The sequence below is a fragment of the Salmo salar genome, chromosome ssa23 (genome assembly GCF_905237065.1).
Source record: "Salmo salar chromosome ssa23, Ssal_v3.1, whole genome shotgun sequence".
NCBI lineage: Eukaryota > Metazoa > Chordata > Actinopteri > Salmoniformes > Salmonidae > Salmo > Salmo salar.
The window spans coordinates 13083377-13106368 of NC_059464.1; the positions used below are offsets into that span (position 1 = coordinate 13083377).

General features: G+C 44.6%; 54 non-coding genes across 54 annotated transcripts; all 54 read left to right on the forward strand.

Annotated features, from left to right (window-relative positions):
* The first annotated feature begins 216 nt into the window (after nucleotides 1-216).
* trnad-guc (transfer RNA aspartic acid (anticodon GUC)) lies at nucleotides 217-288 on the forward strand. Its single transcript has one exon. It is a non-coding gene; the product is annotated as a tRNA-Asp (tRNA).
* Nucleotides 289-406: 118 nt separating this feature from the next.
* Nucleotides 407-477, forward strand: trnag-gcc (transfer RNA glycine (anticodon GCC)). Its single transcript has one exon. It is a non-coding gene; the product is annotated as a tRNA-Gly (tRNA).
* Nucleotides 478-1030: 553 nt separating this feature from the next.
* On the forward strand, nucleotides 1031-1102 carry trnad-guc (transfer RNA aspartic acid (anticodon GUC)). Its single transcript has one exon. It is a non-coding gene; the product is annotated as a tRNA-Asp (tRNA).
* A 118-nt stretch (nucleotides 1103-1220) lies between these two features.
* Nucleotides 1221-1291, forward strand: trnag-gcc (transfer RNA glycine (anticodon GCC)). The gene has a single exon. It is a non-coding gene; the product is annotated as a tRNA-Gly (tRNA).
* A 553-nt stretch (nucleotides 1292-1844) lies between these two features.
* trnad-guc (transfer RNA aspartic acid (anticodon GUC)) lies at nucleotides 1845-1916 on the forward strand. The gene has a single exon. It is a non-coding gene; the product is annotated as a tRNA-Asp (tRNA).
* Nucleotides 1917-2034: 118 nt separating this feature from the next.
* trnag-gcc (transfer RNA glycine (anticodon GCC)) lies at nucleotides 2035-2105 on the forward strand. The gene has a single exon. It is a non-coding gene; the product is annotated as a tRNA-Gly (tRNA).
* Nucleotides 2106-2658: 553 nt separating this feature from the next.
* Nucleotides 2659-2730, forward strand: trnad-guc (transfer RNA aspartic acid (anticodon GUC)). The gene has a single exon. It is a non-coding gene; the product is annotated as a tRNA-Asp (tRNA).
* A 118-nt stretch (nucleotides 2731-2848) lies between these two features.
* Nucleotides 2849-2919, forward strand: trnag-gcc (transfer RNA glycine (anticodon GCC)). The gene has a single exon. It is a non-coding gene; the product is annotated as a tRNA-Gly (tRNA).
* Nucleotides 2920-3472: 553 nt separating this feature from the next.
* On the forward strand, nucleotides 3473-3544 carry trnad-guc (transfer RNA aspartic acid (anticodon GUC)). The gene has a single exon. It is a non-coding gene; the product is annotated as a tRNA-Asp (tRNA).
* Nucleotides 3545-3662: 118 nt separating this feature from the next.
* Nucleotides 3663-3733, forward strand: trnag-gcc (transfer RNA glycine (anticodon GCC)). The gene has a single exon. It is a non-coding gene; the product is annotated as a tRNA-Gly (tRNA).
* Nucleotides 3734-4286: 553 nt separating this feature from the next.
* trnad-guc (transfer RNA aspartic acid (anticodon GUC)) lies at nucleotides 4287-4358 on the forward strand. Its single transcript has one exon. It is a non-coding gene; the product is annotated as a tRNA-Asp (tRNA).
* Nucleotides 4359-5100: 742 nt separating this feature from the next.
* On the forward strand, nucleotides 5101-5172 carry trnad-guc (transfer RNA aspartic acid (anticodon GUC)). Its single transcript has one exon. It is a non-coding gene; the product is annotated as a tRNA-Asp (tRNA).
* Nucleotides 5173-5290: 118 nt separating this feature from the next.
* Nucleotides 5291-5361, forward strand: trnag-gcc (transfer RNA glycine (anticodon GCC)). The gene has a single exon. It is a non-coding gene; the product is annotated as a tRNA-Gly (tRNA).
* A 552-nt stretch (nucleotides 5362-5913) lies between these two features.
* On the forward strand, nucleotides 5914-5985 carry trnad-guc (transfer RNA aspartic acid (anticodon GUC)). Its single transcript has one exon. It is a non-coding gene; the product is annotated as a tRNA-Asp (tRNA).
* Nucleotides 5986-6103: 118 nt separating this feature from the next.
* Nucleotides 6104-6174, forward strand: trnag-gcc (transfer RNA glycine (anticodon GCC)). Its single transcript has one exon. It is a non-coding gene; the product is annotated as a tRNA-Gly (tRNA).
* A 553-nt stretch (nucleotides 6175-6727) lies between these two features.
* trnad-guc (transfer RNA aspartic acid (anticodon GUC)) lies at nucleotides 6728-6799 on the forward strand. The gene has a single exon. It is a non-coding gene; the product is annotated as a tRNA-Asp (tRNA).
* Nucleotides 6800-6917: 118 nt separating this feature from the next.
* Nucleotides 6918-6988, forward strand: trnag-gcc (transfer RNA glycine (anticodon GCC)). The gene has a single exon. It is a non-coding gene; the product is annotated as a tRNA-Gly (tRNA).
* Nucleotides 6989-7540: 552 nt separating this feature from the next.
* Nucleotides 7541-7612, forward strand: trnad-guc (transfer RNA aspartic acid (anticodon GUC)). Its single transcript has one exon. It is a non-coding gene; the product is annotated as a tRNA-Asp (tRNA).
* Nucleotides 7613-7730: 118 nt separating this feature from the next.
* trnag-gcc (transfer RNA glycine (anticodon GCC)) lies at nucleotides 7731-7801 on the forward strand. The gene has a single exon. It is a non-coding gene; the product is annotated as a tRNA-Gly (tRNA).
* Nucleotides 7802-8353: 552 nt separating this feature from the next.
* Nucleotides 8354-8425, forward strand: trnad-guc (transfer RNA aspartic acid (anticodon GUC)). Its single transcript has one exon. It is a non-coding gene; the product is annotated as a tRNA-Asp (tRNA).
* Nucleotides 8426-8543: 118 nt separating this feature from the next.
* trnag-gcc (transfer RNA glycine (anticodon GCC)) lies at nucleotides 8544-8614 on the forward strand. Its single transcript has one exon. It is a non-coding gene; the product is annotated as a tRNA-Gly (tRNA).
* Nucleotides 8615-9166: 552 nt separating this feature from the next.
* Nucleotides 9167-9238, forward strand: trnad-guc (transfer RNA aspartic acid (anticodon GUC)). The gene has a single exon. It is a non-coding gene; the product is annotated as a tRNA-Asp (tRNA).
* A 118-nt stretch (nucleotides 9239-9356) lies between these two features.
* Nucleotides 9357-9427, forward strand: trnag-gcc (transfer RNA glycine (anticodon GCC)). Its single transcript has one exon. It is a non-coding gene; the product is annotated as a tRNA-Gly (tRNA).
* Nucleotides 9428-9979: 552 nt separating this feature from the next.
* On the forward strand, nucleotides 9980-10051 carry trnad-guc (transfer RNA aspartic acid (anticodon GUC)). The gene has a single exon. It is a non-coding gene; the product is annotated as a tRNA-Asp (tRNA).
* Nucleotides 10052-10170: 119 nt separating this feature from the next.
* On the forward strand, nucleotides 10171-10241 carry trnag-gcc (transfer RNA glycine (anticodon GCC)). The gene has a single exon. It is a non-coding gene; the product is annotated as a tRNA-Gly (tRNA).
* A 552-nt stretch (nucleotides 10242-10793) lies between these two features.
* trnad-guc (transfer RNA aspartic acid (anticodon GUC)) lies at nucleotides 10794-10865 on the forward strand. The gene has a single exon. It is a non-coding gene; the product is annotated as a tRNA-Asp (tRNA).
* Nucleotides 10866-10983: 118 nt separating this feature from the next.
* Nucleotides 10984-11054, forward strand: trnag-gcc (transfer RNA glycine (anticodon GCC)). The gene has a single exon. It is a non-coding gene; the product is annotated as a tRNA-Gly (tRNA).
* Nucleotides 11055-11606: 552 nt separating this feature from the next.
* Nucleotides 11607-11678, forward strand: trnad-guc (transfer RNA aspartic acid (anticodon GUC)). Its single transcript has one exon. It is a non-coding gene; the product is annotated as a tRNA-Asp (tRNA).
* Nucleotides 11679-11796: 118 nt separating this feature from the next.
* On the forward strand, nucleotides 11797-11867 carry trnag-gcc (transfer RNA glycine (anticodon GCC)). Its single transcript has one exon. It is a non-coding gene; the product is annotated as a tRNA-Gly (tRNA).
* A 552-nt stretch (nucleotides 11868-12419) lies between these two features.
* Nucleotides 12420-12491, forward strand: trnad-guc (transfer RNA aspartic acid (anticodon GUC)). Its single transcript has one exon. It is a non-coding gene; the product is annotated as a tRNA-Asp (tRNA).
* Nucleotides 12492-12609: 118 nt separating this feature from the next.
* trnag-gcc (transfer RNA glycine (anticodon GCC)) lies at nucleotides 12610-12680 on the forward strand. The gene has a single exon. It is a non-coding gene; the product is annotated as a tRNA-Gly (tRNA).
* A 552-nt stretch (nucleotides 12681-13232) lies between these two features.
* Nucleotides 13233-13304, forward strand: trnad-guc (transfer RNA aspartic acid (anticodon GUC)). The gene has a single exon. It is a non-coding gene; the product is annotated as a tRNA-Asp (tRNA).
* A 118-nt stretch (nucleotides 13305-13422) lies between these two features.
* Nucleotides 13423-13493, forward strand: trnag-gcc (transfer RNA glycine (anticodon GCC)). Its single transcript has one exon. It is a non-coding gene; the product is annotated as a tRNA-Gly (tRNA).
* A 552-nt stretch (nucleotides 13494-14045) lies between these two features.
* trnad-guc (transfer RNA aspartic acid (anticodon GUC)) lies at nucleotides 14046-14117 on the forward strand. The gene has a single exon. It is a non-coding gene; the product is annotated as a tRNA-Asp (tRNA).
* Nucleotides 14118-14236: 119 nt separating this feature from the next.
* Nucleotides 14237-14307, forward strand: trnag-gcc (transfer RNA glycine (anticodon GCC)). The gene has a single exon. It is a non-coding gene; the product is annotated as a tRNA-Gly (tRNA).
* A 552-nt stretch (nucleotides 14308-14859) lies between these two features.
* On the forward strand, nucleotides 14860-14931 carry trnad-guc (transfer RNA aspartic acid (anticodon GUC)). The gene has a single exon. It is a non-coding gene; the product is annotated as a tRNA-Asp (tRNA).
* A 740-nt stretch (nucleotides 14932-15671) lies between these two features.
* Nucleotides 15672-15743, forward strand: trnad-guc (transfer RNA aspartic acid (anticodon GUC)). Its single transcript has one exon. It is a non-coding gene; the product is annotated as a tRNA-Asp (tRNA).
* Nucleotides 15744-15862: 119 nt separating this feature from the next.
* trnag-gcc (transfer RNA glycine (anticodon GCC)) lies at nucleotides 15863-15933 on the forward strand. Its single transcript has one exon. It is a non-coding gene; the product is annotated as a tRNA-Gly (tRNA).
* A 552-nt stretch (nucleotides 15934-16485) lies between these two features.
* trnad-guc (transfer RNA aspartic acid (anticodon GUC)) lies at nucleotides 16486-16557 on the forward strand. The gene has a single exon. It is a non-coding gene; the product is annotated as a tRNA-Asp (tRNA).
* A 120-nt stretch (nucleotides 16558-16677) lies between these two features.
* On the forward strand, nucleotides 16678-16748 carry trnag-gcc (transfer RNA glycine (anticodon GCC)). The gene has a single exon. It is a non-coding gene; the product is annotated as a tRNA-Gly (tRNA).
* A 552-nt stretch (nucleotides 16749-17300) lies between these two features.
* trnad-guc (transfer RNA aspartic acid (anticodon GUC)) lies at nucleotides 17301-17372 on the forward strand. Its single transcript has one exon. It is a non-coding gene; the product is annotated as a tRNA-Asp (tRNA).
* A 118-nt stretch (nucleotides 17373-17490) lies between these two features.
* Nucleotides 17491-17561, forward strand: trnag-gcc (transfer RNA glycine (anticodon GCC)). Its single transcript has one exon. It is a non-coding gene; the product is annotated as a tRNA-Gly (tRNA).
* A 552-nt stretch (nucleotides 17562-18113) lies between these two features.
* Nucleotides 18114-18185, forward strand: trnad-guc (transfer RNA aspartic acid (anticodon GUC)). Its single transcript has one exon. It is a non-coding gene; the product is annotated as a tRNA-Asp (tRNA).
* Nucleotides 18186-18304: 119 nt separating this feature from the next.
* trnag-gcc (transfer RNA glycine (anticodon GCC)) lies at nucleotides 18305-18375 on the forward strand. The gene has a single exon. It is a non-coding gene; the product is annotated as a tRNA-Gly (tRNA).
* Nucleotides 18376-18927: 552 nt separating this feature from the next.
* On the forward strand, nucleotides 18928-18999 carry trnad-guc (transfer RNA aspartic acid (anticodon GUC)). Its single transcript has one exon. It is a non-coding gene; the product is annotated as a tRNA-Asp (tRNA).
* A 119-nt stretch (nucleotides 19000-19118) lies between these two features.
* On the forward strand, nucleotides 19119-19189 carry trnag-gcc (transfer RNA glycine (anticodon GCC)). Its single transcript has one exon. It is a non-coding gene; the product is annotated as a tRNA-Gly (tRNA).
* Nucleotides 19190-19741: 552 nt separating this feature from the next.
* trnad-guc (transfer RNA aspartic acid (anticodon GUC)) lies at nucleotides 19742-19813 on the forward strand. Its single transcript has one exon. It is a non-coding gene; the product is annotated as a tRNA-Asp (tRNA).
* A 118-nt stretch (nucleotides 19814-19931) lies between these two features.
* trnag-gcc (transfer RNA glycine (anticodon GCC)) lies at nucleotides 19932-20002 on the forward strand. Its single transcript has one exon. It is a non-coding gene; the product is annotated as a tRNA-Gly (tRNA).
* Nucleotides 20003-20554: 552 nt separating this feature from the next.
* Nucleotides 20555-20626, forward strand: trnad-guc (transfer RNA aspartic acid (anticodon GUC)). Its single transcript has one exon. It is a non-coding gene; the product is annotated as a tRNA-Asp (tRNA).
* A 120-nt stretch (nucleotides 20627-20746) lies between these two features.
* On the forward strand, nucleotides 20747-20817 carry trnag-gcc (transfer RNA glycine (anticodon GCC)). Its single transcript has one exon. It is a non-coding gene; the product is annotated as a tRNA-Gly (tRNA).
* A 552-nt stretch (nucleotides 20818-21369) lies between these two features.
* trnad-guc (transfer RNA aspartic acid (anticodon GUC)) lies at nucleotides 21370-21441 on the forward strand. The gene has a single exon. It is a non-coding gene; the product is annotated as a tRNA-Asp (tRNA).
* Nucleotides 21442-21559: 118 nt separating this feature from the next.
* trnag-gcc (transfer RNA glycine (anticodon GCC)) lies at nucleotides 21560-21630 on the forward strand. Its single transcript has one exon. It is a non-coding gene; the product is annotated as a tRNA-Gly (tRNA).
* Nucleotides 21631-22182: 552 nt separating this feature from the next.
* trnad-guc (transfer RNA aspartic acid (anticodon GUC)) lies at nucleotides 22183-22254 on the forward strand. The gene has a single exon. It is a non-coding gene; the product is annotated as a tRNA-Asp (tRNA).
* A 117-nt stretch (nucleotides 22255-22371) lies between these two features.
* On the forward strand, nucleotides 22372-22442 carry trnag-gcc (transfer RNA glycine (anticodon GCC)). Its single transcript has one exon. It is a non-coding gene; the product is annotated as a tRNA-Gly (tRNA).
* Nucleotides 22443-22992: the final 550 nt, after the last annotated feature.

Sequence of the window (22992 nt, forward strand, 5' to 3'; positions counted from 1 at the left end):
CTACTATTGTGTGGCTTGTGAGCGGTATAGAGCAAAATCGACTACATGTACGTGTCCGTGAGGGTCTCAGCTTTCCATAGATGTGTCATAGTAGTCTCTAGCTCTAACCATTCAGTCTCTACAGATGTTTTTGTTGGAAGGGTTAACACCCAACTCTCCAAATTTAGGGATTAGTATCCAATGCTCCACATTTTTTCAAAGAACCAACCCACCTGCTCCTCGTTAGTATAGTGGTGAGTATCCCCGCCTGTCACGCGGGAGACCGGGGTTCAATTCCCCGACGGGGAGGAAAGACTGATTTTATTAGGGTGTACAATGTCACTGAAACCACAAAGCGGGAAATATGCTTAGAATTAAAGATTTTTGATACGATATCTAGCCGTGGGGTTTATTTCAGCATTGCAAGGCATTGGTTGTTCAGTGGTAGAATTCTCGCCTGCCACGCGGGAGGCCCGGGTTCGATTCCCGGCCAATGCAGGAACTTTTGAACAAGTCATTTTGACAAGTATGCAACCCCCTGAGGAAGAAATCTCTTTTGAGATTGCCAGGTCGACAGCAATCTCTGGTCATGGTAGAATTCTCAACTGACTCTTGAAAAGTCTGAGTTTGGGTTCACTTACCGTTTGGACATTTATGCATTCTCAGTAGACTTTTGTGAATCCATTGTAGATTTCCAGTGTGTGAGGTGATTTACTTTGTGCAAGGCTTTAGTTGTTAAATGGGAAACGAATATCCAACAAGTCAGTGACAACTGTCTTGAGTTTGGCCTTTGTGACTATGTCCTGGGATTTTCCACACACACCTCTCCTTCTAACTACTATTGTGTGGCTTGTGAGCGGTATAGAGCAAAATCGACTACATGTACGTGTCCGTGAGGGTCTCAGCTTTCCATAGATGTGTCATAGTAGTCTCTAGCTCTAACCATTCAGTCTCTACAGATGTTTTTGTTGGAAGGGTTAACACCCAACTCTCCAAATTTAGGGATTAGTATCCAATGCTCCACATTTTTTCAAAGAACCAACCCACCTGCTCCTCGTTAGTATAGTGGTGAGTATCCCCGCCTGTCACGCGGGAGACCGGGGTTCAATTCCCCGACGGGGAGGAAAGACTGATTTTATTAGGGTGTACAATGTCACTGAAACCACATAGCGGGAAATATGCTTAGAATTAAAGATTTTTGATACGATATCTAGCCGTGGGGTTTATTTCAGCATCGCAAGGCATTGGTTGTTCAGTGGTAGAATTCTCGCCTGCCACGCGGGAGGCCCGGGTTCGATTCCCGGCCAATGCAGGAACTTTTGAACAAGTCATTTTGACAAGTATGCAACCCCCTGAGGAAGAAATCTCTTTTGAGATTGCCAGGTCGACAGCAATCTCTGGTCATGGTAGAATTCTCAACTGACTCTTGAAAAGTCTGAGTTTGGGTTCACTTACCGTTTGGACATTTATGCATTCTCAGTAGACTTTTGTGAATCCATTGTAGATTTCCAGTGTGTGAGGTGATTTACTTTGTGCAAGGCTTTAGTTGTTAAATGGGAAACGAATATCCAACAAGTCAGTGACAACTGTCTTGAGTTTGGCCTTTGTGACTATGTCCTGGGATTTTCCACACACACCTCTCCTTCTAACTACTATTGTGTGGCTTGTGAGCGGTATAGAGCAAAATCGACTACATGTACGTGTCCGTGAGGGTCTCAGCTTTCCATAGATGTGTCATAGTAGTCTCTAGCTCTAACCATTCAGTCTCTACAGATGTTTTTGTTGGAAGGGTTAACACCCAACTCTCCAAATTTAGGGATTAGTATCCAATGCTCCACATTTTTTCAAAGAACCAACCCACCTGCTCCTCGTTAGTATAGTGGTGAGTATCCCCGCCTGTCACGCGGGAGACCGGGGTTCAATTCCCCGACGGGGAGGAAAGACTGATTTTATTAGGGTGTACAATGTCACTGAGCCCACAAAGCGGGAAATATGCTTAGAATTAAAGATTTTTGATACGATATCTAGCCGTGGGGTTTATTTCAGCATCGCAAGGCATTGGTTGTTCAGTGGTAGAATTCTCGCCTGCCACGCGGGAGGCCCGGGTTCGATTCCCGGCCAATGCAGGAACTTTTGAACAAGTCATTTTGACAAGTATGCAACCCCCTGAGGAAGAAATCTCTTTTGAGATTGCCAGGTCGACAGCAATCTCTGGTCATGGTAGAATTCTCAACTGACTCTTGAAAAGTCTGAGTTTGGGTTCACTTACCGTTTGGACATTTATGCATTCTCAGTAGACTTTTGTGAATCCATTGTAGATTTCCAGTGTGTGAGGTGATTTACTTTGTGCAAGGCTTTAGTTGTTAAATGGGAAACGAATATCCAACAAGTCAGTGACAACTGTCTTGAGTTTGGCCTTTGTGACTATGTCCTGGGATTTTCCACACACACCTCTCCTTCTAACTACTATTGTGTGGCTTGTGAGCGGTATAGAGCAAAATCGACTACATGTACGTGTCCGTGAGGGTCTCAGCTTTCCATAGATGTGTCATAGTAGTCTCTAGCTCTAACCATTCAGTCTCTACAGATGTTTTTGTTGGAAGGGTTAACACCCAACTCTCCAAATTTAGGGATTAGTATCCAATGCTCCACATTTTTTCAAAGAACCAACCCACCTGCTCCTCGTTAGTATAGTGGTGAGTATCCCCGCCTGTCACGCGGGAGACCGGGGTTCAATTCCCCGACGGGGAGGAAAGGCTGATTTTATTAGGGTGTACAATGTCACTGAAACCACATAGCGGGAAATATGCTTAGAATTAAAGATTTTTGATACGATATCTAGCCGTGGGGTTTATTTCAGCATCGCAAGGCATTGGTTGTTCAGTGGTAGAATTCTCGCCTGCCACGCGGGAGGCCCGGGTTCGATTCCCGGCCAATGCAGGAACTTTTGAACAAGTCATTTTGACAAGTATGCAACCCCCTGAGGAAGAAATCTCTTTTGAGATTGCCAGGTCGACAGCAATCTCTGGTCATGGTAGAATTCTCAACTGACTCTTGAAAAGTCTGAGTTTGGGTTCACTTACCGTTTGGACATTTATGCATTCTCAGTAGACTTTTGTGAATCCATTGTAGATTTCCAGTGTGTGAGGTGATTTACTTTGTGCAAGGCTTTAGTTGTTAAATGGGAAACGAATATCCAACAAGTCAGTGACAACTGTCTTGAGTTTGGCCTTTGTGACTATGTCCTGGGATTTTCCACACACACCTCTCCTTCTAACTACTATTGTGTGGCTTGTGAGCGGTATAGAGCAAAATCGACTACATGTACGTGTCCGTGAGGGTCTCAGCTTTCCATAGATGTGTCATAGTAGTCTCTAGCTCTAACCATTCAGTCTCTACAGATGTTTTTGTTGGAAGGGTTAACACCCAACTCTCCAAATTTAGGGATTAGTATCCAATGCTCCACATTTTTTCAAAGAACCAACCCACCTGCTCCTCGTTAGTATAGTGGTGAGTATCCCCGCCTGTCACGCGGGAGACCGGGGTTCAATTCCCCGACGGGGAGGAAAGACTGATTTTATTAGGGTGTACAATGTCACTGAGCCCACAAAGCGGGAAATATGCTTAGAATTAAAGATTTTTGATACGATATCTAGCCGTGGGGTTTATTTCAGCATTGCAAGGCATTGGTTGTTCAGTGGTAGAATTCTCGCCTGCCACGCGGGAGGCCCGGGTTCGATTCCCGGCCAATGCAGGAACTTTTGAACAAGTCATTTTGACAAGTATGCAACCCCCTGAGGAAGAAATCTCTTTTGAGATTGCCAGGTCGACAGCAATCTCTGGTCATGGTAGAATTCTCAACTGACTCTTGAAAAGTCTGAGTTTGGGTTCACTTACCGTTTGGACATTTATGCATTCTCAGTAGACTTTTGTGAATCCATTGTAGATTTCCAGTGTGTGAGGTGATTTACTTTGTGCAAGGCTTTAGTTGTTAAATGGGAAACGAATATCCAACAAGTCAGTGACAACTGTCTTGAGTTTGGCCTTTGTGACTATGTCCTGGGATTTTCCACACACACCTCTCCTTCTAACTACTATTGTGTGGCTTGTGAGCGGTATAGAGCAAAATCGACTACATGTACGTGTCCGTGAGGGTCTCAGCTTTCCATAGATGTGTCATAGTAGTCTCTAGCTCTAACCATTCAGTCTCTACAGATGTTTTTGTTGGAAGGGTTAACACCCAACTCTCCAAATTTAGGGATTAGTATCCAATGCTCCACATTTTTTCAAAGAACCAACCCACCTGCTCCTCGTTAGTATAGTGGTGAGTATCCCCGCCTGTCACGCGGGAGACCGGGGTTCAATTCCCCGACGGGGAGGAAAGACTGATTTTATTAGGGTGTACAATGTCACTGAGCCCACAAAGCGGGAAATATGCTTAGAATTAAAGATTTTTGATACGATATCTAGCCGTGGGGTTTATTTCAGCATTGCAAGGCATTGGTTGTTTAGTGGTAGAATTCTCGCCTTGCCACGCGGGAGGCCCGGGTTCGATTCCCGGCCAATGCAGGAACTTTTGAACAAGTCATTTTGACAAGTATGCAACCCCTGAGGAAGAAATCTCTTTTGAGATTGCCAGGTCGACAGCAATCTCTGGTCATGGTAGAATTCTCAACTGACTCTTGAAAAGTCTGAGTTTGGGTTCACTTACCGTTTGGACATTTATGCATTCTCAGTAGACTTTTGTGAATCCATTGTAGATTTCCAGTGTGTGAGGTGATTTACTTTGTGCAAGGCTTTAGTTGTTAAATGGGAAACGAATATCCAACAAGTCAGTGACAACTGTCTTGAGTTTGGCCTTTGTGACTATGTCCTGGGATTTTCCACACACACCTCTCCTTCTAACTACTATTGTGTGGCTTGTGAGCGGTATAGAGCAAAATCGACTACATGTACGTGTCCGTGAGGGTCTCAGCTTTCCATAGATGTGTCATAGTAGTCTCTAGCTCTAACCATTCAGTCTCTACAGATGTTTTTGTTGGAAGGGTTAACACCCAACTCTCCAAATTTAGGGATTAGTATCCAATGCTCCACATTTTTTCAAAGAACCAACCCACCTGCTCCTCGTTAGTATAGTGGTGAGTATCCCCGCCTGTCACGCGGGAGACCGGGGTTCAATTCCCCGACGGGGAGGAAAGACTGATTTTATTAGGGTGTACAATGTCACTGAGCCCACAAAGCGGGAAATATGCTTAGAATTAAAGATTTTTGATACGATATCTAGCCGTGGGGTTTATTTCAGCATTGCAAGGCATTGGTTGTTCAGTGGTAGAATTCTCGCCTGCCACGCGGGAGGCCCGGGTTCGATTCCCGGCCAATGCAGGAACTTTTGAACAAGTCATTTTGACAAGTATGCAACCCCCTGAGGAAGAAATCTCTTTTGAGATTGCCAGGTCGACAGCAATCTCTGGTCATGGTAGAATTCTCAACTGACTCTTGAAAAGTCTGAGTTTGGGTTCACTTACCGTTTGGACATTTATGCATTCTCAGTAGACTTTTGTGAATCCATTGTAGATTTCCAGTGTGTGAGGTGATTTACTTTGTGCAAGGCTTTAGTTGTTAAATGGGAAACGAATATCCAACAAGTCAGTGACAACTGTCTTGAGTTTGGCCTTTGTGACTATGTCCTGGGATTTTCCACACACACCTCTCCTTCTAACTACTATTGTGTGGCTTGTGAGCGGTATAGAGCAAAATCGACTACATGTACGTGTCCGTGAGGGTCTCAGCTTTCCATAGATGTGTCATAGTAGTCTCTAGCTCTAACCATTCAGTCTCTACAGATGTTTTTGTTGGAAGGGTTAACACCCAACTCTCCAAATTTAGGGATAGTATCCAATGCTCCACATTTTTTCAAAGAACCAACCCACCTGCTCCTCGTTAGTATAGTGGTGAGTATCCCCGCCTGTCACGCGGGAGACCGGGGTTCAATTCCCCGACGGGGAGGAAAGACTGATTTTATTAGGGTGTACAATGTCACTGAGCCCACAAAGCGGGAAATATGCTTAGAATTAAAGATTTTTGATACGATATCTAGCCGTGGGGTTTATTTCAGCATTGCAAGGCATTGGTTGTTCAGTGGTAGAATTCTCGCCTGCCACGCGGGAGGCCCGGGTTCGATTCCCGGCCAATGCAGGAACTTTTGAACAAGTCATTTTGACAAGTATGCAACCCCCTGAGGAAGAAATCTCTTTTGAGATTGCCAGGTCGACAGCAATCTCTGGTCATGGTAGAATTCTCAACTGACTCTTGAAAAGTCTGAGTTTGGGTTCACTTACCGTTTGGACATTTATGCATTCTCAGTAGACTTTTGTGAATCCATTGTAGATTTCCAGTGTGTGAGGTGATTTACTTTGTGCAAGGCTTTAGTTGTTAAATGGGAAACGAATATCCAACATGTCAGTGACAACTGTCTTGAGTTTGGCCTTTGTGACTATGTCCTGGGATTTTCCACACACACCTCACCTTCTAACTACTATTGTGTGGCTTGTGAGCGGTATAGAGCAAAATCGACTACATGTACGTGTCCGTGAGGGTCTCAGCTTTCCATAGATGTGTCATAGTAGTCTCTAGCTCTAACCATTCAGTCTCTACAGATGTTTTTGTTGGAAGGGTTAACACCCAACTCTCCAAATTTAGGGATTAGTATCCAATGCTCCACATTTTTTCAAAGAACCAACCCACCTGCTCCTCGTTAGTATAGTGGTGAGTATCCCCGCCTGTCACGCGGGAGACCGGGGTTCAATTCCCCGACGGGGAGGAAAGACTGATTTTATTAGGGTGTACAATGTCACTGAGCCCACAAAGCGGGAAATATGCTTAGAATTAAAGATTTTTGATACGATATCTAGCCGTGGGGTTTATTTCAGCATTGCAAGGCATTGGTTGTTCAGTGGTAGAATTCTCGCCTGCCACGCGGGAGGCCCGGGTTCGATTCCCGGCCAATGCAGGAACTTTTGAACAAGTCATTTTGACAAGTATGCAACCCCCTGAGGAAGAAATCTCTTTTGAGATTGCCAGGTCGACAGCAATCTCTGGTCATGGTAGAATTCTCAACTGACTCTTGAAAAGTCTGAGTTTGGGTTCACTTACCGTTTGGACATTTATGCATTCTCAGTAGACTTTTGTGAATCCATTGTAGATTTCCAGTGTGTGAGGTGATTTACTTTGTGCAAGGCTTTAGTTGTTAAATGGGAAACGAATATCCAACAAGTCAGTGACAACTGTCTTGAGTTTGGCCTTTGTGACTATGTCCTGGGATTTTCCACACACACCTCACCTTCTAACTACTATTGTGTGGCTTGTGAGCGGTATAGAGCAAAATCGACTACATGTACGTGTCCGTGAGGGTCTCAGCTTTCCATAGATGTGTCATAGTAGTCTCTAGCTCTAACCATTCAGTCTCTACAGATGTTTTTGTTGGAAGGGTTAACACCCAACTCTCCAAATTTAGGGATAGTATCCAATGCTCCACATTTTTTCAAAGAACCAACCCACCTGCTCCTCGTTAGTATAGTGGTGAGTATCCCCGCCTGTCACGCGGGAGACCGGGGTTCAATTCCCCGACGGGGAGGAAAGACTGATTTTATTAGGGTGTACAATGTCACTGAGCCCACAAAGCGGGAAATATGCTTAGAATTAAAGATTTTTGATACGATATCTAGCCGTGGGGTTTATTTCAGCATTGCAAGGCATTGGTTGTTCAGTGGTAGAATTCTCGCCTGCCACGCGGGAGGCCCGGGTTCGATTCCCGGCCAATGCAGGAACTTTTGAACAAGTCATTTTGACAAGTATGCAACCCCCTGAGGAAGAAATCTCTTTTGAGATTGCCAGGTCGACAGCAATCTCTGGTCATGGTAGAATTCTCAACTGACTCTTGAAAAGTCTGAGTTTGGGTTCACTTACCGTTTGGACATTTATGCATTCTCAGTAGACTTTTGTGAATCCATTGTAGATTTCCAGTGTGTGAGGTGATTTACTTTGTGCAAGGCTTTAGTTGTTAAATGGGAAACGAATATCCAACAAGTCAGTGACAACTGTCTTGAGTTTGGCCTTTGTGACTATGTCCTGGGATTTTCCACACACACCTCACCTTCTAACTACTATTGTGTGGCTTGTGAGCGGTATAGAGCAAAATCGACTACATGTACGTGTCCGTGAGGGTCTCAGCTTTCCATAGATGTGTCATAGTAGTCTCTAGCTCTAACCATTCAGTCTCTACAGATGTTTTTGTTGGAAGGGTTAACACCCAACTCTCCAAATTTAGGGATAGTATCCAATGCTCCACATTTTTTCAAAGAACCAACCCACCTGCTCCTCGTTAGTATAGTGGTGAGTATCCCCGCCTGTCACGCGGGAGACCGGGGTTCAATTCCCCGACGGGGAGGAAAGACTGATTTTATTAGGGTGTACAATGTCACTGAGCCCACAAAGCGGGAAATATGCTTAGAATTAAAGATTTTTGATACGATATCTAGCCGTGGGGTTTATTTCAGCATTGCAAGGCATTGGTTGTTCAGTGGTAGAATTCTCGCCTGCCACGCGGGAGGCCCGGGTTCGATTCCCGGCCAATGCAGGAACTTTTGAACAAGTCATTTTGACAAGTATGCAACCCCGTGAGGAAGAAATCTCTTTTGAGATTGCCAGGTCGACAGCAATCTCTGGTCATGGTAGAATTCTCAACTGACTCTTGAAAAGTCTGAGTTTGGGTTCACTTACCGTTTGGACATTTATGCATTCTCAGTAGACTTTTGTGAATCCATTGTAGATTTCCAGTGTGTGAGGTGATTTACTTTGTGCAAGGCTTTAGTTGTTAAATGGGAAACGAATATCCAACAAGTCAGTGACAACTGTCTTGAGTTTGGCCTTTGTGACTATGTCCTGGGATTTTCCACACACACCTCTCCTTCTAACTACTATTGTGTGGCTTGTGAGCGGTATAGAGCAAAATCGACTACATGTACGTGTCCGTGAGGGTCTCAGCTTTCCATAGATGTGTCATAGTAGTCTCTAGCTCTAACCATTCAGTCTCTACAGATGTTTTTGTTGGAAGGGTTAACACCCAACTCTCCAAATTTAGGGATAGTATCCAATGCTCCACATTTTTTCAAAGAACCAACCCACCTGCTCCTCGTTAGTATAGTGGTGAGTATCCCCGCCTGTCACGCGGGAGACCGGGGTTCAATTCCCCGACGGGGAGGAAAGACTGATTTTATTAGGGTGTACAATGTCACTGAGCCCACAAAGCGGGAAATATGCTTAGAATTAAAGATTTTTGATACGATATCTAGCCGTGGGGTTTATTTCAGCATTGCAAGGCATTGGTTGTTCAGTGGTAGAATTCTCGCCTGCCACGCGGGAGGCCCGGGTTCGATTCCCGGCCAATGCAGGAACTTTTGAACAAGTCATTTTGACAAGTATGCAACCCCGTGAGGAAGAAATCTCTTTTGAGATTGCCAGGTCGACAGCAATCTCTGGTCATGGTAGAATTCTCAACTGACTCTTGAAAAGTCTGAGTTTGGGCTCACTTACCGTTTGGACATTTATGCATTCTCAGTAGACTTTTGTGAATCCATTGTAGATTTCCAGTGTGTGAGGTGATTTACTTTGTGCAAGGCTTTAGTTGTTAAATGGGAAACGAATATCCAACAAGTCAGTGACAACTGTCTTGAGTTTGGCCTTTGTGACTATGTCCTGGGATTTTCCACACACACCTCTCCTTCTAACTACTATTGTGTGGCTTGTGAGCGGTATAGAGCAAAATCGACTACATGTACGTGTCCGTGAGGGTCTCAGCTTTCCATAGATGTGTCATAGTAGTCTCTAGCTCTAACCATTCAGTCTCTACAGATGTTTTTGTTGGAAGGGTTAACACCCAACTCTCCAAATTTAGGGATAGTATCCAATGCTCCACATTTTTTCAAAGAACCAACCCACCTGCTCCTCGTTAGTATAGTGGTGAGTATCCCCGCCTGTCACGCGGGAGACCGGGGTTCAATTCCCCGACGGGGAGGAAAGACTGATTTTATTAGGGTGTACAATGTCACTGAGCCCACAAAGCGGGAAATATGCTTAGAATTAAAGATTTTTGATACGATATCTAGCCGTGGGGGTTTATTTCAGCATTGCAAGGCATTGGTTGTTCAGTGGTAGAATTCTCGCCTGCCACGCGGGAGGCCCGGGTTCGATTCCCGGCCAATGCAGGAACTTTTGAACAAGTCATTTTGACAAGTATGCAACCCCGTGAGGAAGAAATCTCTTTTGAGATTGCCAGGTCGACAGCAATCTCTGGTCATGGTAGAATTCTCAACTGACTCTTGAAAAGTCTGAGTTTGGGTTCACTTACCGTTTGGACATTTATGCATTCTCAGTAGACTTTTGTGAATCCATTGTAGATTTCCAGTGTGTGAGGTGATTTACTTTGTGCAAGGCTTTAGTTGTTAAATGGGAAACGAATATCCAACAAGTCAGTGACAACTGTCTTGAGTTTGGCCTTTGTGACTATGTCCTGGGATTTTCCACACACACCTCTCCTTCTAACTACTATTATGTGGCTTGTGAGCGGTATAGAGCAAAATCGACTACATGTACGTGTCCGTGAGGGTCTCAGCTTTCCATAGATGTGTCATAGTAGTCTCTAGCTCTAACCATTCAGTCTCTACAGATGTTTTTGTTGGAAGGGTTAACACCCAACTCTCCAAATTTAGGGATAGTATCCAATGCTCCACATTTTTTCAAAGAACCAACCCACCTGCTCCTCGTTAGTATAGTGGTGAGTATCCCCGCCTGTCACGCGGGAGACCGGGGTTCAATTCCCCGACGGGGAGGAAAGACTGATTTTATTAGGGTGTACAATGTCACTGAGCCCACAAAGCGGGAAATATGCTTAGAATTAAAGATTTTTGATACGATATCTAGCCGTGGGGTTTATTTCAGCATTGCAAGGCATTGGTTGTTCAGTGGTAGAATTCTCGCCTGCCACGCGGGAGGCCCGGGTTCGATTCCCGGCCAATGCAGGAACTTTTGAACAAGTCATTTTGACAAGTATGCAACCCCGTGAGGAAGAAATCTCTTTTGAGATTGCCAGGTCGACAGCAATCTCTGGTCATGGTAGAATTCTCAACTGACTCTTGAAAAGTCTGAGTTTGGGTTCACTTACCGTTTGGACATTTATGCATTCTCAGTAGACTTTTGTGAATCCATTGTAGATTTCCAGTGTGTGAGGTGATTTACTTTGTGCAAGGCTTTAGTTGTTAAATGGGAAACGAATATCCAACAAGTCAGTGACAACTGTCTTGAGTTTGGCCTTTGTGACTATGTCCTGGGATTTTCCACACACACCTCTCCTTCTAACTACTATTGTGTGGCTTGTGAGCGGTATAGAGCAAAATCGACTACATGTACGTGTCCGTGAGGGTCTCAGCTTTCCATAGATGTGTCATAGTAGTCTCTAGCTCTAACCATTCAGTCTCTACAGATGTTTTTGTTGGAAGGGTTAACACCCAACTCTCCAAATTTAGGGATAGTATCCAATGCTCCACATTTTTTCAAAGAACCAACCCACCTGCTCCTCGTTAGTATAGTGGTGAGTATCCCCGCCTGTCACGCGGGAGACCGGGGTTCAATTCCCCGACGGGGAGGAAAGACTGATTTTATTAGGGTGTACAATGTCACTGAGCCCACAAAGCGGGAAATATGCTTAGAATTAAAGATTTTTGATACGATATCTAGCCGTGGGGTTTATTTCAGCATTGCAAGGCATTGGTTGTTCAGTGGTAGAATTCTCGCCTGCCACGCGGGAGGCCCGGGTTCGATTCCCGGCCAATGCAGGAACTTTTGAACAAGTCATTTTGACAAGTATGCAACCCCGTGAGGAAGAAATCTCTTTTGAGATTGCCAGGTCGACAGCAATCTCTGGTCATGGTAGAATTCTCAACTGACTCTTGAAAAGTCTGAGTTTGGGTTCACTTACCGTTTGGACATTTATGCATTCTCAGTAGACTTTTGTGAATCCATTGTAGATTTCCAGTGTGTGAGGTGATTTACTTTGTGCAAGGCTTTAGTTGTTAAATGGGAAACGAATATCCAACAAGTCAGTGACAACTGTCTTGAGTTTGGCCTTTGTGACTATGTCCTGGGATTTTCCACACACACCTCTCCTTCTAACTACTATTATGTGGCTTGTGAGCGGTATAGAGCAAAATCGACTACATGTACGTGTCCGTGAGGGTCTCAGCTTTCCATAGATGTGTCATAGTAGTCTCTAGCTCTAACCATTCAGTCTCTACAGATGTTTTTGTTGGAAGGGTTAACACCCAACTCTCCAAATTTAGGGATAGTATCCAATGCTCCACATTTTTTCAAAGAACCAACCCACCTGCTCCTCGTTAGTATAGTGGTGAGTATCCCCGCCTGTCACGCGGGAGACCGGGGTTCAATTCCCCGACGGGGAGGAAAGACTGATTTTATTAGGGTGTACAATGTCACTGAGCCCACAAAGCGGGAAATATGCTTAGAATTAAAGATTTTTGATACGATATCTAGCCGTGGGGTTTATTTCAGCATTGCAAGGCATTGGTTGTTCAGTGGTAGAATTCTCGCCTGCCACGCGGGAGGCCCGGGTTCGATTCCCGGCCAATGCAGGAACTTTTGAACAAGTCATTTTGACAAGTATGCAACCCCGTGAGGAAGAAATCTCTTTTGAGATTGCCAGGTCGACAGCAATCTCTGGTCATGGTAGAATTCTCAACTGACTCTTGAAAAGTCTGAGTTTGGGTTCACTTACCGTTTGGACATTTATGCATTCTCAGTAGACTTTTGTGAATCCATTGTAGATTTCCAGTGTGTGAGGTGATTTACTTTGTGCAAGGCTTTAGTTGTTAAATGGGAAACGAATATCCAACAAGTCAGTGACAACTGTCTTGAGTTTGGCCTTTGTGACTATGTCCTGGGATTTTCCACACACACCTCTCCTTCTAACTACTATTGTGTGGCTTGTGAGCGGTATAGAGCAAAATCGACTACATGTACGTGTCCGTGAGGGTCTCAGCTTTCCATAGATGTGTCATAGTAGTCTCTAGCTCTAACCATTCAGTCTCTACAGATGTTTTTGTTGGAAGGGTTAACACCCAACTCTCCAAATTTAGGGATAGTATCCAATGCTCCACATTTTTTCAAAGAACCAACCCACCTGCTCCTCGTTAGTATAGTGGTGAGTATCCCCGCCTGTCACGCGGGAGACCGGGGTTCAATTCCCCGACGGGGAGGGAAAGACTGATTTTATTAGGGTGTACAATGTCACTGAGCCCACAAAGCGGGAAATATGCTTAGAATTAAAGATTTTTGATACGATATCTAGCCGTGGGGTTTTTTCAGCATTGCAAGGCATTGGTTGTTCAGTGGTAGAATTCTCGCCTGCCACGCGGGAGGCCCGGGTTCGATTCCCGGCCAATGCAGGAACTTTTGAACAAGTCATTTTGACAAGTATGCAACCCCGTGAGGAAGAAATCTCTTTTGAGATTGCCAGGTCGACAGCAATCTCTGGTCATGGTAGAATTCTCAACTGACTCTTGAAAAGTCTGAGTTTGGGTTCACTTACCGTTTGGACATTTATGCATTCTCAGTAGACTTTTGTGAATCCATTGTAGATTTCCAGTGTGTGAGGTGATTTACTTTGTGCAAGGCTTTAGTTGTTAAATGGGAAACGAATATCCAACAAGTCAGTGACAACTGTCTTGAGTTTGGCCTTTGTGACTATGTCCTGGGATTTTCCACACACACCTCTCCTTCTAACTACTATTATGTGGCTTGTGAGCGGTATAGAGCAAAATCGACTACATGTACGTGTCCGTGAGGGTCTCAGCTTTCCATAGATGTGTCATAGTAGTCTCTAGCTCTAACCATTCAGTCTCTACAGATGTTTTTGTTGGAAGGGTTAACACCCAACTCTCCAAATTTAGGGATAGTATCCAATGCTCCACATTTTTTCAAAGAACCAACCCACCTGCTCCTCGTTAGTATAGTGGTGAGTATCCCCGCCTGTCACGCGGGAGACCGGGGTTCAATTCCCCGACGGGGAGGGAAAGACTGATTTTATTAGGGTGTACAATGTCACTGAGCCCACAAAGCGGGAAATATGCTTAGAATTAAAGATTTTTGATACGATATCTAGCCGTGGGGTTTTTTTCAGCATTGCAAGGCATTGGTTGTTCAGTGGTAGAATTCTCGCCTGCCACGCGGGAGGCCCGGGTTCGATTCCCGGCCAATGCAGGAACTTTTGAACAAGTCATTTTGACAAGTATGCAACCCCGTGAGGAAGAAATCTCTTTTGAGATTGCCAGGTCGACAGCAATCTCTGGTCATGGTAGAATTCTCAACTGACTCTTGAAAAGTCTGAGTTTGGGTTCACTTACCGTTTGGACATTTATGCATTCTCAGTAGACTTTTGTGAATCCATTGTAGATTTCCAGTGTGTGAGGTGATTTACTTTGTGCAAGGCTTTAGTTGTTAAATGGGAAACGAATATCCAACAAGTCAGTGACAACTGTCTTGAGTTTGGCCTTTGTGACTATGTCCTGGGATTTTCCACACACACCTCTCCTTCTAACTACTATTATGTGGCTTGTGAGCGGTATAGAGCAAAATCGACTACATGTACGTGTCCGTGAGGGTCTCAGCTTTCCATAGATGTGTCATAGTAGTCTCTAGCTCTAACCATTCAGTCTCTACAGATGTTTTTGTTGGAAGGGTTAACACCCAACTCTCCAAATTTAGGGATAGTATCCAATGCTCCACATTTTTTCAAAGAACCAACCCACCTGCTCCTCGTTAGTATAGTGGTGAGTATCCCCGCCTGTCACGCGGGAGACCGGGGTTCAATTCCCCGACGGGGAGGAAAGACTGATTTTATTAGGGTGTACAATGTCACTGAGCCCACAAAGCGGGAAATATGCTTAGAATTAAAGATTTTTGATACGATATCTAGCCGTGGGGTTTTTTTCAGCATTGCAAGGCATTGGTTGTTCAGTGGTAGAATTCTCGCCTGCCACGCGGAGGCCCGGGTTCGATTCCCGGCCAATGCAGGAACTTTTGAACAAGTCATTTTGACAAGTATGCAACCCCGTGAGGAAGAAATCTCTTTTGAGATTGCCAGGTCGACAGCAATCTCTGGTCATGGTAGAATTCTCAACTGACTCTTGAAAAGTCTGAGTTTGGGTTCACTTACCGTTTGGACATTTATGCATTCTCAGTAGACTTTTGTGAATCCATTGTAGATTTCCAGTGTGTGAGGTGATTTACTTTGTGCAAGGCTTTAGTTGTTAAATGGGAAACGAATATCCAACAAGTCAGTGACAACTGTCTTGAGTTTGGCCTTTGTGACTATGTCCTGGGATTTTCCACACACACCTCTCCTTCTAACTACTATTATGTGGCTTGTGAGCGGTATAGAGCAAAATCGACTACATGTACGTGTCCGTGAGGGTCTCAGCTTTCCATAGATGTGTCATAGTAGTCTCTAGCTCTAACCATTCAGTCTCTACAGATGTTTTTGTTGGAAGGGTTAACACCCAACTCTCCAAATTTAGGGATAGTATCCAATGCTCCACATTTTTTCAAAGAACCAACCCACCTGCTCCTCGTTAGTATAGTGGTGAGTATCCCCGCCTGTCACGCGGGAGACCGGGGTTCAATTCCCCGACGGGGAGGGAAAGACTGATTTTATTAGGGTGTACAATGTCACTGAGCCCACAAAGCGGGAAATATGCTTAGAATTAAAGATTTTTGATACGATATCTAGCCGTGGGGTTTTTTTCAGCATTGCAAGGCATTGGTTGTTCAGTGGTAGAATTCTCGCCTGCCACGCGGGAGGCCCGGGTTCGATTCCCGGCCAATGCAGGAACTTTTGAACAAGTCATTTTGACAAGTATGCAACCCCGTGAGGAAGAAATCTCTTTTGAGATTGCCAGGTCGACAGCAATCTCTGGTCATGGTAGAATTCTCAACTGACTCTTGAAAAGTCTGAGTTTGGGTTCACTTACCGTTTGGACATTTATGCATTCTCAGTAGACTTTTGTGAATCCATTGTAGATTTCCAGTGTGTGAGGTGATTTACTTTGTGCAAGGCTTTAGTTGTTAAATGGGAAACGAATATCCAACAAGTCAGTGACAACTGTCTTGAGTTTGGCCTTTGTGACTATGTCCTGGGATTTTCCACACACACCTCTCCTTCTAACTACTATTATGTGGCTTGTGAGCGGTATAGAGCAAAATCGACTACATGTACGTGTCCGTGAGGGTCTCAGCTTTCCATAGATGTGTCATAGTAGTCTCTAGCTCTAACCATTCAGTCTCTACAGATGTTTTTGTTGGAAGGGTTAACACCCAACTCTCCAAATTTAGGGATAGTATCCAATGCTCCACATTTTTTCAAAGAACCAACCCACCTGCTCCTCGTTAGTATAGTGGTGAGTATCCCCGCCTGTCACGCGGGAGACCGGGGTTCAATTCCCCGACGGGGAGGGAAAGACTGATTTTATTAGGGTGTACAATGTCACTGAGCCCACAAAGCGGGAAATATGCTTAGAATTAAAGATTTTTGATACGATATCTAGCCGTGGGGGTTTTTTTCAGCATTGCAAGGCATTGGTTGTTCAGTGGTAGAATTCTCGCCTGCCACGCGGGAGGCCCGGGTTCGATTCCCGGCCAATGCAGGAACTTTTGAACAAGTCATTTTGACAAGTATGCAACCCCGTGAGGAAGAAATCTCTTTTGAGATTGCCAGGTCGACAGCAATCTCTGGTCATGGTAGAATTCTCAACTGACTCTTGAAAAGTCTGAGTTTGGGCTCACTTACCGTTTGGACATTTATGCATTCTCAGTAGACTTTTGTGAATCCATTGTAGATTTCCAGTGTGTGAGGTGATTTACTTTGTGCAAGGCTTTAGTTGTTAAATGGGAAACGAATATCCAACAAGTCAGTGACAACTGTCTTGAGTTTGGCCTTTGTGACTATGTCCTGGGATTTTCCACACACACCTCTCCTTCTAACTACTATTATGTGGCTTGTGAGCGGTATAGAGCAAAATCGACTACATGTACGTGTCCGTGAGGGTCTCAGCTTTCCATAGATGTGTCATAGTAGTCTCTAGCTCTAACCATTCAGTCTCTACAGATGTTTTTGTTGGAAGGGTTAACACCCAACTCTCCAAATTTAGGGATAGTATCCAATGCTCCACATTTTTTCAAAGAACCAACCCACCTGCTCCTCGTTAGTATAGTGGTGAGTATCCCCGCCTGTCACGCGGGAGACCGGGGTTCAATTCCCCGACGGGGAGGAAAGACTGATTTTATTAGGGTGTACAATGTCACTGAGCCCACAAAGCGGGAAATATGCTTAGAATTAAAGATTTTTGATACGATATCTAGCCGTGGGGTTTTTTTCAGCATTGCAAGGCATTGGTTGTTCAGTGGTAGAATTCTCGCCTGCCACGCGGGAGGCCCGGGTTCGATTCCCGGCCAATGCAGGAACTTTTGAACAAGTCATTTTGACAAGTATGCAACCCCGTGAGGAAGAAATCTCTTTTGAGATTGCCAGGTCGACAGCAATCTCTGGTCATGGTAGAATTCTCAACTGACTCTTGAAAAGTCTGAGTTTGGGCTCACTTACCGTTTGGACATTTATGCATTCTCAGTAGACTTTTGTGAATCCATTGTAGATTTCCAGTGTGTGAGGTGATTTACTTTGTGCAAGGCTTTAGTTGTTAAATGGGAAACGAATATCCAACAAGTCAGTGACAACTGTCTTGAGTTTGGCCTTTGTGACTATGTCCTGGGATTTTCCACACACACCTCTCCTTCTAACTACTATTATGTGGCTTGTGAGCGGTATAGAGCAAAATCGACTACATGTACGTGTCCGTGAGGGTCTCAGCTTTCCATAGATGTGTCATAGTAGTCTCTAGCTCTAACCATTCAGTCTCTACAGATGTTTTTGTTGGAAGGGTTAACACCCAACTCTCCAAATTTAGGGATAGTATCCAATGCTCCACATTTTTTCAAAGAACCAACCCACCTGCTCCTCGTTAGTATAGTGGTGAGTATCCCCGCCTGTCACGCGGGAGACCGGGGTTCAATTCCCCGACGGGGAGGGAAAGACTGATTTTATTAGGGTGTACAATGTCACTGAGCCCACAAAGCGGGAAATATGCTTAGAATTAAAGATTTTTGATACGATATCTAGCCGTGGGGTTTTTTTCAGCATTGCAAGGCATTGGTTGTTCAGTGGTAGAATTCTCGCCTGCCACGCGGGAGGCCCGGGTTCGATTCCCGGCCAATGCAGGAACTTTTGAACAAGTCATTTTGACAAGTATGCAACCCCGTGAGGAAGAAATCTCTTTTGAGATTGCCAGGTCGACAGCAATCTCTGGTCATGGTAGAATTCTCAACTGACTCTTGAAAAGTCTGAGTTTGGGCTCACTTACCGTTTGGACATTTATGCATTCTCAGTAGACTTTTGTGAATCCATTGTAGATTTCCAGTGTGTGAGGTGATTTACTTTGTGCAAGGCTTTAGTTGTTAAATGGGAAACGAATATCCAACAAGTCAGTGACAACTGTCTTGAGTTTGGCCTTTGTGACTATGTCCTGGGATTTTCCACACACACCTCTCCTTCTAACTACTATTATGTGGCTTGTGAGCGGTATAGAGCAAAATCGACTACATGTACGTGTCCGTGAGGGTCTCAGCTTTCCATAGATGTGTCATAGTAGTCTCTAGCTCTAACCATTCAGTCTCTACAGATGTTTTTGTTGGAAGGGTTAACACCCAACTCTCCAAATTTAGGGATAGTATCCAATGCTCCACATTTTTTCAAAGAACCAACCCACCTGCTCCTCGTTAGTATAGTGGTGAGTATCCCCGCCTGTCACGCGGGAGACCGGGGTTCAATTCCCCGACGGGGAGGGAAAGACTGATTTTATTAGGGTGTACAATGTCACTGAGCCCACAAAGCGGGAAATATGCTTAGAATTAAAGATTTTTGATACGATATCTAGCCGTGGGGTTTTTTTCAGCATTGCAAGGCATTGGTTGTTCAGTGGTAGAATTCTCGCCTGCCACGCGGGAGGCCCGGGTTCGATTCCCGGCCAATGCAGGAACTTTTGAACAAGTCATTTTGACAAGTATGCAACCCCGTGAGGAAGAAATCTCTTTTGAGATTGCCAGGTCGACAGCAATCTCTGGTCATGGTAGAATTCTCAACTGACTCTTGAAAAGTCTGAGTTTGGGCTCACTTACCGTTTGGACATTTATGCATTCTCAGTAGACTTTTGTGAATCCATTGTAGATTTCCAGTGTGTGAGGTGATTTACTTTGTGCAAGGCTTTAGTTGTTAAATGGGAAACGAATATCCAACAAGTCAGTGACAACTGTCTTGAGTTTGGCCTTTGTGACTATGTCCTGGGATTTTCCACACACACCTCTCCTTCTAACTACTATTATGTGGCTTGTGAGCGGTATAGAGCAAAATCGACTACATGTACGTGTCCGTGAGGGTCTCAGCTTTCCATAGATGTGTCATAGTAGTCTCTAGCTCTAACCATTCAGTCTCTACAGATGTTTTTGTTGGAAGGGTTAACACCCAACTCTCCAAATTTAGGGATAGTATCCAATGCTCCACATTTTTTCAAAGAACCAACCCACCTGCTCCTCGTTAGTATAGTGGTGAGTATCCCCGCCTGTCACGCGGGAGACCGGGGTTCAATTCCCCGACGGGGAGGAAAGACTGATTTTATTAGGGTGTACAATGTCACTGAGCCCACAAAGCGGGAAATATGCTTAGAATTAAAGATTTTTGATACGATATCTAGCCGTGGGGTTTTTTTCAGCATTGCAAGGCATTGGTTGTTCAGTGGTAGAATTCTCGCCTGCCACGCGGGAGGCCCGGGTTCGATTCCCGGCCAATGCAGGAACTTTTGAACAAGTCATTTTGACAAGTATGCAACCCCGTGAGGAAGAAATCTCTTTTGAGATTGCCAGGTCGACAGCAATCTCTGGTCATGGTAGAATTCTCAACTGACTCTTGAAAAGTCTGAGTTTGGGCTCACTTACCGTTTGGACATTTATGCATTCTCAGTAGACTTTTGTGAATCCATTGTAGATTTCCAGTGTGTGAGGTGATTTACTTTGTGCAAGGCTTTAGTTGTTAAATGGGAAACGAATATCCAACAAGTCAGTGACAACTGTCTTGAGTTTGGCCTTTGTGACTATGTCCTGGGATTTTCCACACACACCTCTCCTTCTAACTACTATTATGTGGCTTGTGAGCGGTATAGAGCAAAATCGACTACATGTACGTGTCCGTGAGGGTCTCAGCTTTCCATAGATGTGTCATAGTAGTCTCTAGCTCTAACCATTCAGTCTCTACAGATGTTTTTGTTGGAAGGGTTAACACCCAACTCTCCAAATTTAGGGATAGTATCCAATGCTCCACATTTTTTCAAAGAACCAACCCACCTGCTCCTCGTTAGTATAGTGGTGAGTATCCCCGCCTGTCACGCGGGAGACCGGGGTTCAATTCCCCGACGGGGAGGGAAAGACTGATTTTATTAGGGTGTACAATGTCACTGAGCCCACAAAGCGGGAAATATGCTTAGAATTAAAGATTTTTGATACGATATCTAGCCGTGGGGGTTTTTTTCAGCATTGCAAGGCATTGGTTGTTCAGTGGTAGAATTCTCGCCTGCCACGCGGGAGGCCCGGGTTCGATTCCCGGCCAATGCAGGAACTTTTGAACAAGTCATTTTGACAAGTATGCAACCCCGTGAGGAAGAAATCTCTTTTGAGATTGCCAGGTCGACAGCAATCTCTGGTCATGGTAGAATTCTCAACTGACTCTTGAAAAGTCTGAGTTTGGGCTCACTTACCGTTTGGACATTTATGCATTCTCAGTAGACTTTTGTGAATCCATTGTAGATTTCCAGTGTGTGAGGTGATTTACTTTGTGCAAGGCTTTAGTTGTTAAATGGGAAACGAATATCCAACAAGTCAGTGACAACTGTCTTGAGTTTGGCCTTTGTGACTATGTCCTGGGATTTTCCACACACACCTCTCCTTCTAACTACTATTATGTGGCTTGTGAGCGGTATAGAGCAAAATCGACTACATGTACGTGTCCGTGAGGGTCTCAGCTTTCCATAGATGTGTCATAGTAGTCTCTAGCTCTAACCATTCAGTCTCTACAGATGTTTTTGTTGGAAGGGTTAACACCCAACTCTCCAAATTTAGGGATAGTATCCAATGCTCCACATTTTTTCAAAGAACCAACCCACCTGCTCCTCGTTAGTATAGTGGTGAGTATCCCCGCCTGTCACGCGGGAGACCGGGGTTCAATTCCCCGACGGGGAGGAAAGACTGATTTTATTAGGGTGTACAATGTCACTGAGCCCACAAAGCGGGAAATATGCTTAGAATTAAAGATTTTTGATACGATATCTAGCCGTGGGGTTTTTTTCAGCATTGCAAGGCATTGGTTGTTCAGTGGTAGAATTCTCGCCTGCCACGCGGGAGGCCCGGGTTCGATTCCCGGCCAATGCAGGAACTTTTGAACAAGTCATTTTGACAAGTATGCAACCCCGTGAGGAAGAAATCTCTTTTGAGATTGCCAGGTCGACAGCAATCTCTGGTCATGGTAGAATTCTCAACTGACTCTTGAAAAGTCTGAGTTTGGGCTCACTTACCGTTTGGACATTTATGCATTCTCAGTAGACTTTTGTGAATCCATTGTAGATTTCCAGTGTGTGAGGTGATTTACTTTGTGCAAGGCTTTAGTTGTTAAATGGGAAACGAATATCCAACAAGTCAGTGACAACTGTCTTGAGTTTGGCCTTTGTGACTATGTCCTGGGATTTTCCACACACACCTCTCCTTCTAACTACTATTATGTGGCTTGTGAGCGGTATAGAGCAAAATCGACTACATGTACGTGTCCGTGAGGGTCTCAGCTTTCCATAGATGTGTCATAGTAGTCTCTAGCTCTAACCATTCAGTCTCTACAGATGTTTTTGTTGGAAGGGTTAACACCCAACTCTCCAAATTTAGGGATAGTATCCAATGCTCCACATTTTTTCAAAGAACCAACCCACCTGCTCCTCGTTAGTATAGTGGTGAGTATCCCCGCCTGTCACGCGGGAGACCGGGGTTCAATTCCCCGACGGGGAGGAAAGACTGATTTTATTAGGGTGTACAATGTCACTGAGCCCACAAAGCGGGAAATATGCTTAGAATTAAAGATTTTTGATACGATATCTAGCCGTGGGGTTTTTTCAGCATTGCAAGGCATTGGTTGTTCAGTGGTAGAATTCTCGCCTGCCACGCGGGAGGCCCGGGTTCGATTCCCGGCCAATGCAGGAACTTTTGAACAAGTCATTTTGACAAGTATGCAACCCCGTGAGGAAGAAATCTCTTTTGAGATTGCCAGGTCGACAGCAATCTCTGGTCATGGTAGAATTCTCAACTGACTCTTGAAAAGTCTGAGTTTGGGCTCACTTACCGTTTGGACATTTATGCATTCTCAGTAGACTTTTGTGAATCCATTGTAGATTTCCAGTGTGTGAGGTGATTTACTTTGTGCAAGGCTTTAGTTGTTAAATGGGAAACGAATATCCAACAAGTCAGTGACAACTGTCTTGAGTTTGGCCTTTGTGACTATGTCCTGGGATTTTCCACACACACCTCTCCTTCTAACTACTATTATGTGGCTTGTGAGCGGTATAGAGCAAAATCGACTACATGTACGTGTCCGTGAGGGTCTCAGCTTTCCATAGATGTGTCATAGTAGTCTCTAGCTCTAACCATTCAGTCTCTACAGATGTTTTTGTTGGAAGGGTTAACACCCAACTCTCCAAATTTAGGGATAGTATCCAATGCTCCACATTTTTTCAAAGAACCAACCCACCT